This window comes from Pelodiscus sinensis, chromosome 24 (genome assembly GCF_052426305.1).
Source record: "Pelodiscus sinensis isolate ZL-2025 chromosome 24, ASM5242630v1, whole genome shotgun sequence".
Classification (NCBI taxonomy): Eukaryota; Metazoa; Chordata; order Testudines; family Trionychidae; genus Pelodiscus; species Pelodiscus sinensis.
Window position 1 is genome coordinate 12,071,489 of NC_143075.1, and position 20,725 is coordinate 12,092,213.

At 49.9% G+C, this 20,725-nt stretch overlaps 1 protein-coding gene across 1 annotated transcript in view; it reads right to left on the reverse strand.

The window, feature by feature from the left end:
* SAMD11 (sterile alpha motif domain containing 11) overlaps positions 1–20,725 on the reverse strand; it is a 397,470-nt gene that overhangs the window by 311,865 nt on the left and 64,880 nt on the right. Inside the window, exon 5 of the mRNA XM_075906866.2 lies at positions 9,814–10,302. The gene's annotated coding sequence lies outside the window, so the exon portion shown is untranslated. The remainder of the gene's footprint in view (positions 1–9,813; positions 10,303–20,725) is intronic.

The window sequence follows — 20,725 nt, forward strand, 5'->3', positions numbered from 1 at the left end:
CTTTTATGAGGAGCTATTTGTGACTGCGTTGTGTCTGGGGGAGAGAGGGGGGGCTCCAGAGCGCCACAGGCCTTCCTGAATGCTGCAGCCACGTCTGGCCTGTCCGTGGGGTGGAGGAGAAGGGAGAAGATCCACTAAAGTCCCTTCCTCTGACCAAAAAGAGCCCTGGCACCAGAAGTGTCCACAGACAGCCCACCGGGCCTGGCATTCTACGCACCGACGCACGTGAACGTCACTGGCCTTGCTAAAACAACACACAGGGCTGCTCCAGAGATACAGTCCTGGCGGGCGGGTGATGGATTCCCTGCCAACTGGGTCCAGAGTTAAGCCATCCTAAGCTGACCAACTGTCCTGATTTTAATGGCTCAATCCTGATATTTGGGGCTTTGTCTTATCTAGGCCCTATTGCCCTGTATCCAGGCCGGCTGATGGGGAAGGGCAAAAAGGGGTGTTGCCCCGAGGCCCAGGGCTCCCGGACCCTGCTGTAGTAGTGGGGGCATCCAGAGCCCCAGGCCCTTTAAATTGTCACCGGAGTGCTGCGTGGCACGCTCCTGGTGGCTCTGAGGGCTCACTGAGGGGGCGGGCGCAAGGTGGCATGCTCCTGAAGGCTGTCTGCCTCCAGCCCAGCCCCTTCTGGGAACACAGAGCTGCCCCTCACCCCCACTCACCTTGCCCAGGGGCCCAGCCAGTCTCTCCGCCCTCCTCCTCCCCTCTTATCACCTGTGCCCAGTTTTCACACTTGCTATCTGGTCACTCCTCCCCTCATTTTAACAGTCTGCCTGAAGAGAAGCACCCCATCTAGGTGCACAATTTTCTCCCTCAACGTAGTGTCGGTTGCTAGAAAAACAAAAAATGGTGGTTCAACAGCTTATTTAAAAAACATTTTTTGTTTTTCCAGCAACCGACACTACGTTGAGGGAGAAAATTGTGCACCAAAGAGCTACTGCTGTTTCACACAAGGCACCCTTCACCTGCTTTGTTAATATCTTCAGTGGCTGCGTACCAAGAAATTCAATGGGGCATCCTCCATTGCGAAGGGTGCCATAGATTGTTCCCTCTAATAGTTTCCATCTGTGTGTGGAATAAATTTTGTGATGCACACTGCAGCATGTGCACCACTATTGGCTATGGGCACTCTGCTAATCAGCTGGGCAGTTTTGGAATCTCTCCTGGGTGGCCACCCAAGCACTCAGCTGATAGGGAATACTGGTGCCATCGTAATTTGCCTGGTGCCCATGAGTCCTACCTGGTATTCATACATGATAAAGGCACGCAGCTGTATTTGATTTCTAAAAGGGCTTGTTGATTGAGACTACCACGGCTTTGTCACCCCCATGCAGCAACAGGGAGATTGTGGCTCTGTGGGGCACTTTGTAAGACCTTGAAGCTGTAGGATGGCATTTAGGTAATATATCACCCACAGAAAAGGATGCAAATTAGTACTTGTTATTAACAGAGAGAGGGCTGACTCACGTATCCGGGGCCAACTCAGGAATCTGGAGCCGACCTTCTCCAAAGTTGGCAGAAGTTCAGATGGGTCCAGATTCAATTACCCCATCCAGGATGATGTCTGAGATGACACAAAGTCTCTTGCCCTATCAGTATACAGACTAGAAATAGCTTTGAAATATATTTTAGCCATACTGGGAGCTGGAGGTTTTCTTCTGCTCTTTCTTTTCTATCAAACCAATATAGTCTCTGCTTCATGATAAGAGATAAATGGCATTGGAAGGCATTAGGGAAATTCATTCCACCTTGATACTTAGGGAGATAAAGTTGATCCATCAATATACTTAGGTTCTTATTATTCCACCGAAATTGTCTGAGACATTAACAATCTATTTGTAAAACAATGAAGGAGAGGATAGGTCTCATATACTGTCTGAGGAGTAATAGGCATCTTAATGGATTTAAGTCTGTCCCAGCAACTTAAATTGAAATGTGACCATTTCTCAATATTTTCTTGTAGCTTCAGTATCACTTGAGATGGCTAAGTTGCAAAGAATTGGAGATATTGGGCATAGATCAAGCTCTTGCACACTTTATTCCCAGGCACTAAAAGGCTTCATGTGAGCAGCACTGAATATTTTGCATCAGTTTAATGAAGAGTAGGAGATACTAATGCAGCTCTTCCAAGGAGAGCAGGGCAGAAAGAGTTCCTGACCCAAGAATATTTTTGAGAGATTGAATTTCTTTCCCATTTTGAACTGGGATGAAAAATCAAAAATCTCAAAAATATTCACAAACCAAAAAAACTGCTCTTTTTCATTTCAGATCGATCAAAATATTTTGTTCAAATGTTGACTTTTTTCTCTTTTTTCTTTTCAAAATCTTTTTTTCAGTTTGTTAAGCTTCACATCAAAAATTGGTTTAAAATTGGAAAACAGGCCTCTTTTTGGTTCAAATATATTAAAACTATGTTTTTGACGGTTTAAAAACTGGTTTTCTCAACATTTTTTTCAAGTTAGGAAATTCATCAAACTTGACTATTTCACAATTTCAGTTTAGATTAATCATATTTCAACAAAAATTATTAATCAAAAAATTTTGAACCCAGTTGTACCTCTAACACCATACAGGCACATGAGCCTGTATAGACAGAGGTGAAAAATGTGTGGCAACATAAGCTGGCAATTGGATCACAGGGATGAAGTGCTAATTCTGAGTACCACAAATTGCCCATATGGGTTGGATTACTAGAGATCCTTCACACCTACAAGATCTCCACCAAAATCAGGACTGGTGCCTTCTTCTGACCAACGCAACCAGCACCACAGAGGGCAGGTGTCTATTTTTCAATGCCTCTTCCCTTCTCCCACTTTATCCTAGCCAAAGTTAAATCTCACCTTTGACACATGGCAATGCCGCGACTCAGCCTCCCACATCCTTCTGAATACTCGTGGCTTTACATCTGCCGGACAAATACATCCCTTGACACAAAGGAGCAAATTAATCCTTAATTCAACTCCATCAAAGTCAATGGAGCTACGTGAGGAAGGAATGTGACACGTCCAGATTTTTGCCATGAAAAGCTGAACTGACTAATTACACTGGCTAAATACAACTGTGGGATGTGTTCAAAATAACTCTATGCAGGATGAAGTATTGATGGGCTTTTTTTAACCTCAGCCTGCAAATTACACCTATTTTGTCTCCCTTTTGCCTATTATTTCTATAATTTTATATTATTAGAGCTTTTGCTGCTGCTTCTTTATGTTTCATCCATTGACTAGGGTGGAATTTTATCAAAGATGAATCTCTCTCTCTCTCCCTCTCTCTCATATATGCTATGCAAAAGAATTCCCAGAAACTTCAGCATTTTATACATGCCACCTATGAGAAATATTTTCACCAACTTTAATGAAAACTCTCTGCTGCCTCCTTTTCAAACAATGGTTACTGTTGGTAATTACAACAAAATTACAAGCAGAGTAAGACATGACATGGAAATAACAGGTTTCAATGATAACTCTGTTTCAATCAAGGATGCCCCTGCACTACCTCTGTAGAAAGAGATTGCTGTAGGGATGGCTCACTGCTCCTGATTCTTCCACTTGTTTAGGGATGATCAGCTATTTTGCTCCTGCCACTTTAAAAGGTTGTGCTTTGGAAGGTATCATGTGTGGTGTCTGTAATCTTAGAAAACACCAAGGATTCTACTGGGAGAACATCCAGACCAAAAGTATGGCCCTCTACCGCTTCAAGTCCTGGAGCTTGGGGACATGGATCAGACATGGAGGGGGATATGTAATACACCTTAAATAGTACATTATATATGCACATGTATGCATGATTTTGGAGGAAGGTGATAGCTGGAACATTCTCTGATCTGTGATTCCCTCCCTTCTCATCATCACTCACCTTTTATTTTGCTTTAATTTGTGATCATTTATCTTAGGACTGGGGAGCTCTGTCTGAGTCAGCAGTGGCTGAGCCAGGCGGTGGCTGGGGAGCCCTGAATGCGGCTGGGGAACCCCAGCATCAGCAGGTCCAGGTGGGGAATGGAGAGCCCCCACCCTGGCCAGGGAACCCCCAGAATTAGCCCGGCCTGATAGCAGCTGCAGAGCCCTGGGCCAGGGAACCCCCCACAGGAGCAGGACTGGCCCCGGCCGTGGGGCTGGTGGCAGCCAGGCAGCCCGAGCCAGGGAAACTCATGAAACACTCAGCAGCAGTGGGCTGGGTGGCCAGGTGCCCCAGCTAGGGAACTCCCGCGTTAGGTGACGGCAGAAGAGCATTGGCCAGAGAGCCCTAGAGAACCCTCAGTGTCAGTGGGGCTGATGGAGGCCGGGCGACCTGGCAGGGGAACTCTGGCAAACTCTGGCAGCAGCGAGTGGGATTGCAAGGTAGAAGCCCCAAACTTGGAAGCCCCAGGGAGAGGAGCCAAGGCACGGGGCAGCCAGCAGGGGAGCACTGACCTCCCCTGGTCTGGCAAACTCTTTGGTTCAGGACCGCTCACGTCCCGGATCAGGGAGGTCCAGCCTGTAGTTAATAAAAATGGTGCAACTCCTGTTCTCAAAGGCATATGCATGAAACCTGCTGACCACAAGAGAGGTCATTTGCCTGTTATAGGGGGAGATTTTAGCTCTATGTCATTAAAGTCTTATTAAACCAAAATGAAAAGTATTAGATTATGAGATTTATTTTCAGCCCTCTAAAGGTGCAGGATGTGGATACCCCAAACATTACTTATGAACTTTATTAAAGATTTCTGAGACAGACTAAAAGGAAAAAAATGCAAACTTTTGCATATATCTCTGTTTATATAAATTGTAGAATATATTCAGTGGTCTTGTGGCTAAAGAATTGGAAAGCCAGCAGGATTCCTGATCTCAGTTCCTGGCTTTGGCATAATCTCACTGACCTTTTGAGCAAATCACTTTAACCTCTGTGCCCCAGTTTCCTTGTCTCTAAAATGGGGATAATAATGCAACACACTGATCAAGTGTGGCATATTTCTCTCTAGTGACTGGCCTGTGGGGGATAACGATCTACTACTGCTACCAGCTACCAGAAATGTATGCTTTGGAGCTGAAAGTCGTGAATGACCTTTGTGAGTGGGAGCTCTTCCAAAAAGTTTTAAATATAGTTCTGGAGCTTTAAAATCCCATTTGTTTGGGGGGTAGAACTAGTGACTTTCTCTAAAAAATCCAAATTTCTTCAAGAGGGAAGATCCATGACTGTACCTCAGAGAGGATATTGGGGGGGGGGGCACTAATATACCTTATGATTTTGAGAACCTTCCTAGAATGCAAGATATTAAAGAAACCCTTAGTATGTTTTTAGTATGAGATCTGATACAACTATAATTAAATAAAACATTTGTGTGGTCATCCCAAATCTAAGAAAGCTCCAAGCAACACCTTCCAGTCAAATTTCATTGCCCAATGGGATGTATGCTCATGACATAGAATTGGCATGGTTTTCAGAGGCATAGAGCTTCCACATCAACACTTGTTGTGGCTTGGACACTCAGGAATAGAACTGGTTGGGAATTGTAATTTTCACCCATAGAAAATCCCAACTGGGACTGGGATACCACTTCCCGCAACTCCCAGTGGCCAGGAACAGGGATCCATGGCCAATGGCACCTGCAATCTCCAGTACCTGCAGAGGCGCAGGCAAATATATAGTGGCAGCAGCCCGCCAGGGACTAACTCTGGGAAACTGGATCTGGCCGCTAGGCCAGTATTTACCCCCCCCCCCCTTAGGACTAGATGACCTCCCAAGGTCTCTTCCAACCCTAATATTCTATGATTCTTTTGTGCATCTGGCATCCCTGCCACATTGTAAAAGGCCACTTGATGCTTCTTGCATTTGCTCTTTGGCAGCTTGGGGAACTAGGGCTGTGATGGAAAGCAATCTTAAATGGAAACTGATGGAGGGGAGAGGCAAACCACTTCTAATTGAAAAAACACACACGCATGTATGCTTGGGGCAGATGAAGCGATAAGCTTCACCTATCTGCGCTAAGCAAGAAAAAAAGAGAGTAGGACCCAACTTATCCAATAGTGTTGGTCTTTGTTCTGCTGGTATCTTATCTACCATTGCTCGGTTCTCCTCTCCCACCTTCTCCACCATCATTCATATTTCTCACTTCAAAATAAAGTTAAAAACAAACAAACCAGCCCTGGCTTTTTCAGTTCAGCTTCAAGGAATGGCATCCAGACACATAGCGAAAGGGGAGGAAGGCTTTTGGATTCTGGATTTTATTTTATTACGTGTCAGTGAGCTATTTTGATTATATTGGCAGGGAAAGGCAAAGAAAAAAGACTATAGCGGGCTCCGTCCCCTCTTTAGCCCATTTCTCTGCTCACACACACATTTGCAGAGCCCACCTCACTTTTGCCAGCACAGACTAACCTAGAAAGACGCAGACGCCGGGCCACACGGATTCATATGCACTTCCCAGCCTTTCCTCTCTCCAGCTGGGAAACAGAGGTGCATTTAAAACCAAACATTGAGGGTAAGGGGAAGATGGCTGCAAAATGTGCAACACATCACAGATTTCTCTGGCTAGGAAGGCTGCCGCAATCAGTCCCCTTCGACGTTCAGGGGATGTGTTGTGAACGGATGGCACTGTTTCACATTGATGCGGGGTTTCACATGTCTGAAGGCCATGAAAGGCCAAATATTTCTGTGGGGTGGCCTTTCATCTGAAGGCCACCCCACAGAAATAAACTGTGCAGGGTTACCAGTGACAGGCGGTATCCTGAGCCGGGGGGAAATCAGTGCTAGTTCCTACCACCCCTTCCCTGATGCTTCTACAGCAGCACAGATGCTCCACTGAACACGGCTCCTTCCAGTCCTCCCTTTGCTAGGACAAGCAGTTCAGAATGCCACATTCTCGCTCGCTCTTCCATAAGAATGGCCATACTGGGTGAGACCAAAGGTCCATCTAGCCCAGTATCCAGTCTGCCGACAGTGGCCAATACCAGATGCCCCAGAGGGAGGGAACACAACAGGTAATCCTCACATGATCCCTCCCCTGCCTCCCACTTGCAGAGAAAGAGAGGCTAGGGACACCATTCCTACCCATCCTGGATAATAGTCTGTCTGTCTGTCTGTCTGTCTCATTAAAGAGCTTTGAGATCCTAGCATAAAAGGCATTATATATGGGCCACAATCCATTCCATGCCATGGCCCTTTGTGCTGCTCTGGGCATGTAAAAGGGGCACAAATGCCCCCCGTAGATTCCCCTGGAGAGAAGCAGTTCAGAACACCAGAGTTTATTCTCAGCTCTGTCACTGACTTTTGGGGGAGGTGGGTAAGTCATTTAGGTCTTCTCTGTCTCAGTTTCCTTATGTGTAAAATAGGACTAATACTCCTCCAGTAGCCAGTGGGAACTTTGCACCATGGCTACTCAGAACTTCATGGCAATAGTGGACTCAGGCGTGCGTGCTCCGAAGGTGAGAAAACACAGGCTGCCCCCCCCCCCACCCACTTGAGCTAAAGTAGCATTGCCATCAGCTGTCTATGGCAAGCAGGCGAGTGGTGGCATATAGAAGCAGCCGTGGGAGCCAGCTGATGATAGGATGGCTACATCAATACTTGGGATCGCTGAACACAAGAGGCTGCACAAGGACAAAGGACTAAACACTGGAGGAGGAAGAGGGGATGACAAAAGAACAGCTTTCAAGTATCTAAAAGGGTGTTACAAGAAGGAGGGAGAAAAATTGTTCTCCTTGGCCTTTGAGGACAGGACAAGAAGCAATGGGATTCAACTGCAGGAAGGGAGGTTTAGGTTGGATATTGAGGAAAACTTCCTAACTGTCAGGGTGGTAAAACAGTGGAATAAATTGCCTCGGGAGGTTGTGGAATCTCCATCACTGGAGATATTTAAGAGCAGGTTGGATAGACATCTATCAAGGATGGTCTACAGTGCTTGGTCCTGACAGGAGGGCAGGGGCCTGGACTTGATGACCTTTCGAGGTCCCTTCCAGTTCTAGGATTCTATGATTTTATGAAAGGTGGGGGAATGTGAATCAGAACCACCCTGGAGGCCACTCCACTGACTTCAATGGACAATGGAGAAATTTGGCTCACTATTTTCTCAAGATGCTACCATAATGTCCTACCAGGGCTGGAAAATCACTATTCATCCTTTGTCTACTTGGGTGCTCTTTCCTAGCAGAGAAGAGGGCAATAAGAGTGTCTCTCATTAACAATGCCATAAAGTCATGGATGCAAATCATGCCATTCACAATCATGGCACGATTACAGAGCCATATCCTATAGTCACCATCCGCTGTACCTGCATTGGGATGGACTGAGCGCCTCAGGATTTGACTTACAGCATTCTGAACCATTTTGGACACAGTCCTTTCCATGCCTAAGCAGAGGCGAAAGTACCTTAACATTTCTTACAGGCACTGGCCTATTGCAACCCAGGTCCCTGCCAGCTCTTTAAATAGCTCCCTGCTGGCTTTTGCCACAGCTCAGCCAGCTCTTGCCAGAGCTACGCACCATGTGCACCTGCTTCCTTTCACCTCTGTTCCTAAGGCTAGATTCTGTGTCCTGGTAGCTCTGCATTGAGCATAAGACTGAAGCAAGGGCCAAAGTGGCTTTAAGCCACCTATCAGAGGGGTAGCAGTGTTAGTCTGAATCTGCAAAAGCAGCGAGGAGTCCTGTGGCACCTTATAGACTAACTGGAGTGTTGGAGCTTTCGTGGGCAAAGACCCACTTCGTCAGATGCATGTAGTGGAAATTTCCAGAGGCAGGTATAAATATGCAGGCCAGAATCAGGCTAGAGATGACAAGGTGGATCCAATCAGGGAGGATGAGGCCCACTTCTAGTAGCTGATCTGGAGGTCTTTAAGCCACCTTGCGACTCTGACTCTGGCTTTTGATGAGTATAGGTCCATGACACAGCTCAGAGGTAGTACCAGGTTTGCTCTAAATCGCATTCATTGGTCCTGGCACTCTAAATGCACAGCATAGATAGAGCAGTGTCCTCTAGCCATGTCCCGTATGTTGGGACCCAGTGGGATGCCATGATGCGTGCTCTATACCTGTGTTTCTCAACCACTGCTACGAGTACCCTTAGGGATACTCGAGAGAAGTCTGGGGGTACGTCAACACAACTGAAATGTGGAGAAAACTGAATTTTTGTTTTAAGTTTTCCAGCGCTTTATTATTTTTGTACTTTTTACACCCAAAATTTCATCATCCTCCTGGCTACAATTAAGTTGTTTAAACAAATGTGTTGCAATGGTAGAAAAAAAAAACTTGTGTCTGAAAACTGTAGGTACTGGGATTTTATTTTTAAAGGGGTACTTTATAAAAAAAGGTTGAGAAACACTGCTCTATACCAGGTGGGGAAAATCCCTTCTTGCCCTCAAGGGAAATCTACAGGGAGCATGTGAGCCCATTTTACATGCCCAGAGCAGCACAAAGGGCCACAGCATGGAATGAATTGTGGCCTATATATAATGCCTTTTATGCTGGGATCTCAAAGCTTTTTACTCTGTGTGTGTGTGTGTATGCGCGCGCACGTTTGTGTGTGTGTGAGAGAGAGACTGAGAAAGAAAATATGTATGTGCGTGCATCTATAGGATGGTTAGCAAGGGTAGTTATTAAAGCGAATGCAAACCACCCAAGATCAGAGGCAAACCCCTGGCTGCGGATTCCTCCTCACTGCGCTGAACGCCAATAACTCTAAGCAAAGGAAGTTAAAAGGGGCTTTTTATCTCCCGAGCCCAAGGAGATTCAGGGGGCTGGAAGCTCTGGTGCTAATCAGATGGGTTTTATTTTTGGCCTCGGCCTTAATTTTCTGTGCTGTTTCCTGACACCCTTTTTTAAAAGTTTGCTGCTTACTTGCTTGAGGTGGCTCCGGGTGCCTTCCTTCACCGGGCTTTGTGACTGCTGCGCAGAGCTCACATCTGCAGCCTGTCTCTCCCCCTCGCTCGGCGTCGGCTCAGGAAGGAGGAAACGGTATTTCTTGTAGATGAAGCCAACAGAAATAAAATCCCCGATAAAAATATGTCAGCGGCCATATCCCTCCTCAGTACCACAAGACCAATTTAGATGGCTCCAATATATTGCAAAGAGCACAAAAACTCTACACGCTGCTGCCTTCATTTCCCTCCCAATACCCTTGTGTAACCCACACACCTTCTGGGTGCAGTGTGCTGTCCCATGTAGTAGCACTTAGCTCACTTACAGAGAAAGAAAGTAGGAGTGAGCTCTACAGCCTGAGAGGCAGCTGGCTTTTTGCTCGCATTGTAGAGGCTCATACACTGAGCTCCAGATGTCCCGGGTTCGGCTCCGCCTGTCGGTGTTGCACTTGCTCCTCCATAGGAACAACTGGAAGGAAACACAATACTTCAGCTTGAGAAGGGCCTGTCAAAGCACAGCTTAGACACAGTTTGGAAAGACATTCTCCCAGGGATTTCCGGACACCTACAGGCCATAAGCCTAACGCTGCTCCCCTTGATATCAGTGGCAAAGCCTTCTGACACTGGGAGCAAGATCCTGTCCCATGGGGAACCTAAGGTTGCCAGGTGTCCGGTTTTGAACCGGACAGTCCGGTATTTGAGCTTTCTGTCCAGGAAACAAATTGAGAAAATACCGGACATTTACATACCAGTATTTTCTAATTACGTTTTATTATCATGAGTATCAGTACGTTGTTGCGCACTGCCTGGTTGGTAGATGTGCTCACACTGCGTGAGTGTGTCTACCCGCCAGGCCGTACGCAAGCACGCAGTAGAGAGGAGGGGAGTGGGAGTGGGATGGAATCCCTGGGATCAGACTTGCCCATGCGCCCTGCCAGGACCATGCAGGACGGGGAGCACCCCGGAATCTGTGTGCACCTGGGCCAGCCCCGCTCCCCGCCGGCTGGTTCCCGCCCCGCCACTCCCCCAACCCCCTCCTGGCCAGTCCTGCTTCCCGCCGGCCAGTTCCCACCCCCCCCCCGATCTCTCCCGGCCAGCCCTGCTCCCCCTGACCTCCTCCCGGCCAGCCCCGCTCCCCCCCCCCCTGCCCCAGATCTGAGATCAAGTGTGTCCAGTATTTTTTTTAAACCATCTGGTAACCCTAGGGGAACCTAAAGGCTCAGCTGGCGCAGCCTGCAGAATGCACCTACATTGCCAGGTCAGGCTTCTCCTTCCCAGGCTCTTTGTATGTGGAGGCCAAGAAGAAAGCAGGGAATCTGCACAAAGAGCCCAGAGTCCATCCAAGGGAGCTACGAATTTCCCTTGGCTTGTGGGTGGTGAATCGATGCAAGCGGAATCCCAGATGGAGCCATGCCGGCAGCAAGAGGCCCTGGGCCTCTGAGCGGGTGCACCAGGATTTCCCAGTGGAACTCACGACACCTCTGTAAGCAGGAGGGACAAATCCTCCATCCCCTCCCTGAATGGGGCAAACCCTAAGCTAGAGGGGAAGAGTTGGAGGAAACTCAGTGACTTGAACTCTTGGAGTTTCATGCACCTCCCATGAAATCTTCCCTCGGGCAGGTGAGATATTCACTGCCGAGTGAATAAACAGGACTAGCTAAGTCCCCGGCAGTTACACTGGTGCCACCCTGGGGACCAGTCCCTGCCCCATTCACCTTGAAGGTTTTACATAAATGCGTCATGTTCACTGTCCCCGAGGAAGGAGAGCAAGGAGGAAACGAGAAGGGGCAGAGAAACGGCAGGAGAAAGGTTTCCCGTGGAAGGAAAGGCTCCCAGCCCGGGAGAAGCGGGAAGAACACGGGGGGGAAGAGCGGCTCCGCTGAGGCTCGTAGCAGAGCGAGCCTGATGTCGGAGTCAAGCGTGGATGTGAAATATGGTGCTGCAACAGCTGTTTAGGACATTAGCCTATTGGTGGGTAGGCTCCTGGCCAAGGACTTTCCGTTGCACTCCTAGCCCGGCTGGAGCCGGGAGACAGATGCAAACAGGTTGGGAGTCAGCCCTCGCTGCTCCTAGGCAAGCTGTAAAGTGGTGCAAACACTCTGCCCTCTCTCCGTGGAGATGTGCCCGGAGGTGGCCACGCAGGGGAGGAAAAGGAGCAGGCCTCCCAGCTCCCTCTGCCAAATGCTAGAGAGGTCAGAAAGGAGCTGAATAAAAGAGCTGTCGGACCACCTTTCGCCTGCTCCTGGCAGGCCGGCCTGCAAGGCCATTACCTACATTGCATGTGCCAGTGAGGGGCAATGCAGGCTAATGAGTTGGCTGCATGAGTGGCTCTCCGTCACAGTGGGCCACAAGGCTTGTCACCAAGACGATCTCCTGGGATAGTTTTGCTCACTGCACTTGCATATCCACAATTTGCAGGATGCGCCGATTGCACCGGAGCTGCGCTTTGATTGGCAGCAGAAGGAGCACACGGCTGTGTGCAATCAGCATGCACCCACCCCCCGCCCCATCACATGCCCTTGCGTTGTGTGTCACGTTAGTAATATTGGTAAGAAAAAAACTTCACAGACCTAAACCTGCACAATCTGGCAACCCTGCACGTGGGCAACAGTCAGTGGGGCCGACAGCCACCACAGGCCTGGGGGCAAGTTTTGTGGGGGGGGAGGCCTAGCTCCATGCCCCCCAGAAGGGGTGGAGCCTCAAGCAGCAGGGGGCGGTGCAAAGGGCAGCCAGTCCTTAGCTCCCCTAGAGCTCGTAGAGCCACGCGGAGCAATTCAAAGGGGCCCAGGGCTCCAGCCGCCACTGCTGTCACAGTAGCAGCTGCAGCGGCTGGGGGCTCTGGGCCCCTTTGAAACACCAGCCTCCTGTGCAATTGCCCCTGCTATCGGCAGGTCTGGCCATGGTAAACAAAATGTCTTGGGAGCCAGTCACACACACCACCTCAGTGGGCCACAGGCTGCCCACCCCTGGCCTGTGTTCTTGGCAGATATTCAGCCAGCCCTTTTGCTTTTCACTCAGCCTGCTAGTGGTGACAGGATGTCCAAGGATGACGGGAGATAGGGCTACACCAAAGACACGTGGGAGTCTGGATTAACAGGCCGCTGCAGAAGCCCCTGCACTCAGCTGGAAAGCAGGTCCCACGTGAGGGTTTCGGTGAAGACCTGCTGCCATCCTAGAAACCGGTTCCATCCCAAGCTGCTGGAATAATTTGTACAATGGGGGTGCTGAGAGCTGATGAACCAAACTGGAAACTCTGTATATAATGGAAACCACTTCAAGTCAGGTGCAATGTTCCCACTAAGGTGCGCGCCTGCACAGCTGCACACAAAAATTCTCCCTCCCCTCCTCTTCCTCTGGAGAGCCGTGTGAGCAGCTGCTCTCACATAGAGAGGGAGCTGCTGGGGCAGGAGGCCAGGACCAGCTGTGGCCACATGGCGGGATGTGGAGAGAGGCCTGCTTTGGTGGCCGGGACTGCCACATGGGAGTGGGGCAGGGCCTGTTCTGGTGGCTGGGGCCAGGACTTGCCACATGTGGGCAGCGTGTCTGCTCCGGCAGCCTGGAACGGGACATGCCACATGGCTAGGGGAGCGGGTCTATTCCAGCGGCTGGGAACAAGACCTGCCACATGGCCAGTGGGGGCAGGGTCTGCTCCGGTGGCCAGAAACGTGTGCGTGTTAATTACACGGGGTGCCACGGTGGCACACATCCAAACCAGAGCATGTGACCTCCATGTTGGTGCACAAGCCAAAACTCTCTCTGCTCGTGGTTGGAAAAATCTTAGCGGAAACACTGGTCAGGGGTGCTGCAGCACTCCTCCTCTCCCCCCATCCCTCCCAGTTCCAGCACCTAGGGCTACGTCTATACTGGCAGCTTCTCGCGCAAGAACTCTTTTGTGGAAAAGTTCTTCTGGAAAAACTCTTCCAGAAGAGAGCGTCTACACTGGCATGTGCTTTTGCGCAAGAGCATCCATGGCAGTGTAGACACTCTCTTGTGCAAGAAAGCTCTGATGGCCATTTGAACCATAGGGGTTTCTTGCGCAAGAAATTCATGTTGCCTGTCTACACTGGCCTCTTCTGGAAGAGCTCTTGCGTAAGAGGGCTTCCTCCTGAGCAGGAGCCTCAGAGTTCTCATGCAAGAAACCCTGATTTTATACATTAGAACGTCAGTTTACTTGCATAAGAACACGCTGCCAGTGTAGACAGGCAGAAAGTTTTTGCTCAAGAGCCGCCGCTTTTGCCCGAGATTGTGCCAGTGTAGACACAGCCAAAGTGTTTATCTATATGAATCAAAACCTCATTGGGGCAAATAGGTGAGCTTGGCCCAGGGCTAGTGACAGACTTGCTGGGCCCCTGGGCAAGATGTGGGGGTGGTGTCACACCCCCAGAAGGGGCAAGGCAAGGGACAGTGAACCACACTAGCTGTGTGGGTTACATGGGAAAAATGAATTACCAGCCCTGGGAGTGGGGAGGCCCCCACCATCTCCCATTCTGCATTGATCCAAAGCCTCGGCTGCACCAGAAAAATGACTTTCTGGCAACAGTGGCTTCAGTACCATTCGGCGCAGTGGTGGGAAACCTGCTGCCCACCCCACGGGCTCCACGCCGCCCATCGGGGCTCTATGTGCGACCCATGAAGCATTTTGTTTACTGTTGCCCATGTGCGGGGTGGTTGGTTTCTGTCTGTGTACCTTCTTTCCTACCATAATCGCTAAAGGGTAAATCACGCATGTAAAGCCAGGTCACGTGAAGGGAGGCGGGTGCTGACTGCACAGCATTGTCTGGGAGAGCCATGCACTCCCTCTGCATTCAATCCAAGCGCTGCTGAGGTTTAATGCCCCCTCCCCCCCGCAATGGCCATTCTAGGTATGCGGGCACAGTGAGCAAAACTACCCTCTCCTGGGAGACTGTCTTGGTGATGACAGTCTTGCAGCCCATTGAGATGAAGGAGGGTCACTCACGCAGTCCACTTACTAGGGATGTAATAGTGTAGTCGATTAACTGTTAAGCAAAAGCTTCTCAGTTAATGCTATAAAATGCATGCATCTCCCCACCCCACCAGTAAATTTGTTAGCAGGCTGGCCAGCAGCCTGGTTCAGTCCCGGCTTACGCCAGGTCCAGGACCTACCCCTGCTGTGGCTTTGCATGTAAAGTGTATTAGAAGCCAGGCGGGCAGGCAGCCCAGCTCAGCTTCTGGACCCAGCATAAATTGGAACTCAGACCCTGCCCCGGACAGGGGCCAATGCCTCTGTCAGAGGCAGCAGCACGGGGCAACAAGCAGCCAGTCCACAAGGGGAGCTAGTTTTTAAACTGGCTCCTCTCCTGGACCAGCTCCCACCTGGTACCCTGCGCTGCTGCCTCTGACACAGAGGCAGCAGCATGGAGCGGCAGGGGTTTCCTCGGGATTAGGGCTGGAGCGCACTGGCTGCCAGCCTCACCCCGCGGACTATAGAATAGTCAAGTAACAAATGAGAATTCATGAGGTTAATCAGCTATTCAATTAACCGCTATTTAACATCCCTACCACTCACTAACCTCGGTTGTCCATTGCTGGTTCAGAGGCATGTGGTTTAAACCACGTTCAGCAGCGTTTTGCAAAGATCCCAGGATTAACAACTGCACAGACCAAGCCTGACCCGGGACTGAACCCGGCTCACATGGCCACGGGAGAATTCTCTGCTGCAGACCTGGCCCAGGGGCTCTCTCTGGCATGGTGCCACTGTAGTGTGGAAATTAGCAACCTCCTCAGAAGTTATTTTACTGGAACTGCTTTAACCACAGGGCCTTTCCTTTTTTACAAGCACGTGCATCTGCGGAGGCGGCAGCTGATCTCACCAGCGTGTGCGTGGGAAAGGGAGCACCCTCCTCTCCTGCATCGCCGGTCAGATCCCCCTTGTGACACGTCAGCTGTTACAAGGGGGGGGGGGCAGTGGGGAAGACAGGGCAGATTAGAAGGGGAGGGAAGGAGGCAGCAGCATGAAGGTCTTCTCATCACCGCAGCAGGAAATGGAAACAGAGCTCTCTCTAAGCAGGAAGTGGGCATCAGCAAGAGTGTGATGGAGCCCCTGACTGAAACCACCCCGCTGCTGGTGACTCAGGTGTGAAAACCCCTTCCTATGTGCTGGAGGGAGCCGCCACTCTGCACATGCCAGCACCGGGACTTGGCCTGGTCCCCACAAGTCACATCTGGCTTTTGGTGACCCCGACATAAAGGGATTGCAGCGGAGTTACTCACACACGGCGTGACTCAGGGCTTGTCCCCGCAGTGAACTGCTCTGTGGCCAGGCAGTGCACTGTGGAGTCAGACCCTGCACTGGAACTTGCCATGTAAACCAGCCCCAAGAGCAGTTTGGCCCAGTGTCCATGGATGGCTATTTCCTCCGGCTTGGGGAAATAGCCCCCATGTGCCATTCATCCCAACGAATCCACTGACCATACGCTGGCCCAGCTCCGAGGGGAGCGTCTCCTGCTGGGAGCCACGGAGATCTGAAGACCCAGGTAGCAAATGTGTTTCAGGTGATCTCCTACCAGGTTTTCTCTGGCTCACATTCTTCCCAATGGGACGATCCTGGAAGCCGGGACTCGGCCTCCTTCCTCTCTCCTCCTTGGCTGCCCTGGAGGGCGGGAGTCAAGGCATTGCAGCTCCAGGGAGGGGGCGGGCAGGTCTCATGCTGGCTCAGGAGCATTTCTTGAAGCAACTGGTCCATGCAACTGCCCAAGACGAGGCTGGCTGGGGATGCCCTATCGATGCCTTGTTAGTGAGAGAGATCACTGCTGCCCAGAAGGCGGTGCCGATGCAAAGGACTAGAATCGCTGGGCAACTGTCCAGCAGCTGTGAGGTGCATGGACCCAGCCGGGCAAGAGTGGACCGGCAGGGAGGTCAGTGCTGACTGTCAGGCACGTGCCTGGGTGTGCGACTGGAGGAGGCGGGAGTGCTGGGCAGCACTAAACTAGGGGACAGAGGTGATAGCAGAGCTCCTACTTGCACCTGCCCTGGCTGCAGTCCAAGCACCATTTTACCTTTCATGCTACAAAGCCCTGTCTTTCCCTCTCCTCTCCCGGGGGCGGGAGGAGGTGGCGATATTAATGAGCCATGGCCCTTTATTTGTGTGGTGAGGTTTAATTTGTGGGGGAGGCGCTCAAGCACCAGGCAGGCACCTACAGCAGTAATTAGAAATGGGCAGGAAGAAATAAATAACCACTGGGGCCTGCCATCCTGCCAGACGTTTTAAACCAAATTGAAAAGGGAGGGGTGGGTGCAAGAGGTCCAGCCCCCCAGCTTTCCTTGGCATTCAAGCTCTTTGCTGGCTTCCCTTCCCTCTTCCTTTCCAAATTCTCAAAGTACCATGGGAGATCAATACACAGAGCCACCCCAACAAGGGCCTGATTTTACCCTCGGCCGCACTCACATGGGTCTCGATGTACCAGACAGAGCCCAGAGCCTCTGTTCTGCTTCTAGCCTCAAGATCAACAGCGTAGCTCCTTCCCTTGCACCCCAGAAAATATCTGCAAGGTAAGTAATCAATTCCCACTGTCTAGCTACAGAGAGAAGGTCCATGACTCTTAAAGAGCCTCCAGCCATCATTCTGCAATTAGCCTTTTACACCCTTTAGCACATGTGTGTTGTGTATGTATACACACATGCCACACCTGACATCATATCTACATCTAATGTCATCCCTGGTATAACGCCACTGAATTCAGTGGTGCAAGAGATGTACCAGAGCTCACTTTGCTCCATGGGGCCTGATTCTGACCTCATTTACACTGGTGTAACTCCAGTGGAATCACTCCCGAGATCAGAATCAGACCTACTCTCGTGTCTTTCCAAATATAATGAAGCTGACGACCTGGCCAGCCTGGTAATGAATGGGCTGTCCAGGGCTTTTAACAAAGTCTGTGTTCCTATTGATGCTGTCTGATGCTGAGACAGGTGAAACATGATTGAGGTGCCTGAACCAGACGAAGGGGGATGTTTGTTTGTTTGCTTTATTTCCATGCTTTCATCTTATTACTCACAGCCACGCTTGGGCACATTTTAATTAGCTTATTACTTTTTATCTCAAAAGACACGACCAAGAGAATAAAAATGCCTTTGAATGTTCACAAGCTTTTCAACATCTCTAGTGATTAAACTCCACGCTGCTCTGGTGTGGTGAATTTTATCATGGTTGTATTTCCTTTAGATTCACAGTAGCCTTGCTGATTTGATTAATTCTCCACCCCCGTCTGAATATTCAGTGGGCTGGAGCCCATCCGAGCACTCTGCATTCTCCCAGAAAGTGAGCGGAACTGATTTATGTTAGTTACTGTCACTTACCACTTCACAAGACAGAAGAAAAGAGAAAAGTTAGAGGGGCAGGAGCCCTTTTGGGTTGTCTGCATCATCTCTTTGCAAAATCGGGATAGAAACAAGAGCAAATTAAATTATTAGAGTGAACGCTGCAATAGAGAGCGGCAGAACAAACGAAGGAAAGACTGTAAGTCCATCCCTGTTAAGTGCTGCTGCCAGGCCAGCCTTTATGCCTGATCTCTCTGCCAGGTACCCGTGTCCAAAACTTTCAGAGCTTTTTAAAGTTTCTTACACCTATTGGTTCTCTGGGACACAGCTCTTTACAATGTCCTCTCAAAGCGATCCAGCTGTCACTGTCATACATAGCAGCCTCCACCCCCGACCCAGTCTCTAATTAAAGCTGATTTGTGAATTAACTCAAGAATAAAAACGATTAGCCCCAGAATGTCACCAGTCCAGTGTTTTCTAATCTCCAGTAGCCTCTCCCACAGGTCACTCTGGGCCCAGTCTAGTCACCACGGGCAGGTTGCCAACCACTGCTAAGCAGAGGCAGCTTGACCAAGTTTACTTGGGATGCCAACAGTACCTGGGCCTGTCTGCCCTGTTTCTTCCTCTGGTTTGAAGGACGAGTGACCAATTCAAAGTGTGATCTCTCATCAGCCAAACAGGACTTGCAATTCATTCCATGCACCACTGGGAAGCTGAGAATCCCAACCTGAAAATGAGCAGTATTTTCTAGTCTGGGTGGTGTAGGAAACCCTTATTTGGAGGAGACTTTCCCTCAACCTGTGCTTGCAGAATAGCATCCTGACTTGTGACCCAGGCAGGCCACCCTGTCACTCAACCAAACCTGAGATGCTTGTTGAGAGCTCAGAGCTATAATTTTGCCCCGGCATGACATCACTGAGTGAAAGAGTTTGCACTGAGGGCAGTGGGAAAGGAGAGGCATTGTCGAAGGGGCAAAGTGGACACAGAGACAGAGCAGAGAGGCCAAGGAGCTTCCATGGAGAGAGAGGCAGAGGAGGCAGGGGTAGGAAAATTGGCAAAGAAAGGACAGGACAAGCCAAGGTTCTATCATGGAGGAGGAAGGGGGACGTGCTGTGAACCTCACCTCTCTTTGTGCATGTCAGATGTTGGACCATGATCTTCTGAGGTTGGCCGGTGGGCCCTGATAACCATTATACAACACTTCCTCTGAAGCCCCAATGAACATGTAAGTGAAGGGGACACCAGTGGAGAGGAAGATGCAACGGGCTACCTAGAGAATCCTACTCCAGCTGGGATCTCAGCCTAGGCTAGCCTGACCTGGGATGATTGTTTCTAATTGTTTTCTCCTTAGGCCTCCATCAGAGGATTTTTTTTTTGGGGGGGGGGGGGGGGGAACAAACCAAAACCAAAAAGAGCTTCAGCAGTGACAAAAAAAAAGGGAAAGCAGCATTGACAGCTGATATTCAACACCATTTGAATTTCACCGGTGGTGTGATCTCACATTTCCAAGGCTCTTGACACAGACCTTGGCTCCCGGGGCAAGACCATCTGAGACTTAGTTTTGTTGGGATTGCTTCCAGGCAGAATGTAGGGGAATGGGGATGGATTTCATCAGATCTGTCTTCTAAAACTCTCTCCGTAGCCTGGAGGAGTTGGGGCGGGGGAGGGAGGAGAAAGGGATTGATGCAATATCTAAGGCTAGGCCTACACTAAAGGGGAAGGTCGAATCAAGATGTTAATTATGTAGCTGAGTCGACATACCTTGTTTTGAATTTCCCCGCCGTCCCTACAGTAAACATTCCTATTGGCTTTCTTTAGTCTTCACAGGAGCAGGACTACTGGCTGCCAATAGGGGTGCCCTCTGAGTTTGATTTAGTGGGCCTCAACTAGATCAGCTAAATCAAACTCCGGAAAATTGACTGTGGCAGCATTGATCTTCTGCTGAGAGAAGACATGGCCTTAGTCAGCGCCTATTTTGACGCTTTCTAACACTAGGCTACCAATGTATCCAAGTGGCATTCAGACAAACACCCTGCTTGCTATATGGGAAATTGCACCAACTTCAGTTTGTGTTCCAAGCAGAGAGGGGAAAGAGTTGAGGTGGAAATTGCTAGGATAAAATTAAGGACAGCAAACATTTAAATGGGACTCGAGGACACGTTAGCATATCAGACCGGAGAATAACCTCCTATCACTTGAACTTTGAAAGTCTGCAGCAGGGGTGGGGATCCTCCCACTCACAGGCTGCATACTGTTCATTGGGATTAGCTGCTGGTGGACCGTGAGATACTCAGTGAACCCCGTGGCTGCGGTTCGCCAATCCCAGCTAACGGAAATCTGCAGCCCAGTTCACACCACTTCCCATTAGGGATGTGATGAGTCGACTATCCGATAAGCATAAGCTTATCGGATAGTCAACTAGTGATGCAACTAGTTGACTATCAGAGAGAGGCAGCAAGGTGGGAAAGCAGGAGCTAATGCTTAAAAGCCAGTTCCCCCCAGCACCAACTCCACAGGGGGCAGGGGATGTAGAGGCACAGCAGGAAACGGCACGAGCGGGGACTGAAGCAGTCTCTGCTTGCGCTGGTTCTGCTGCGATTCTGCTTTTGAAATGT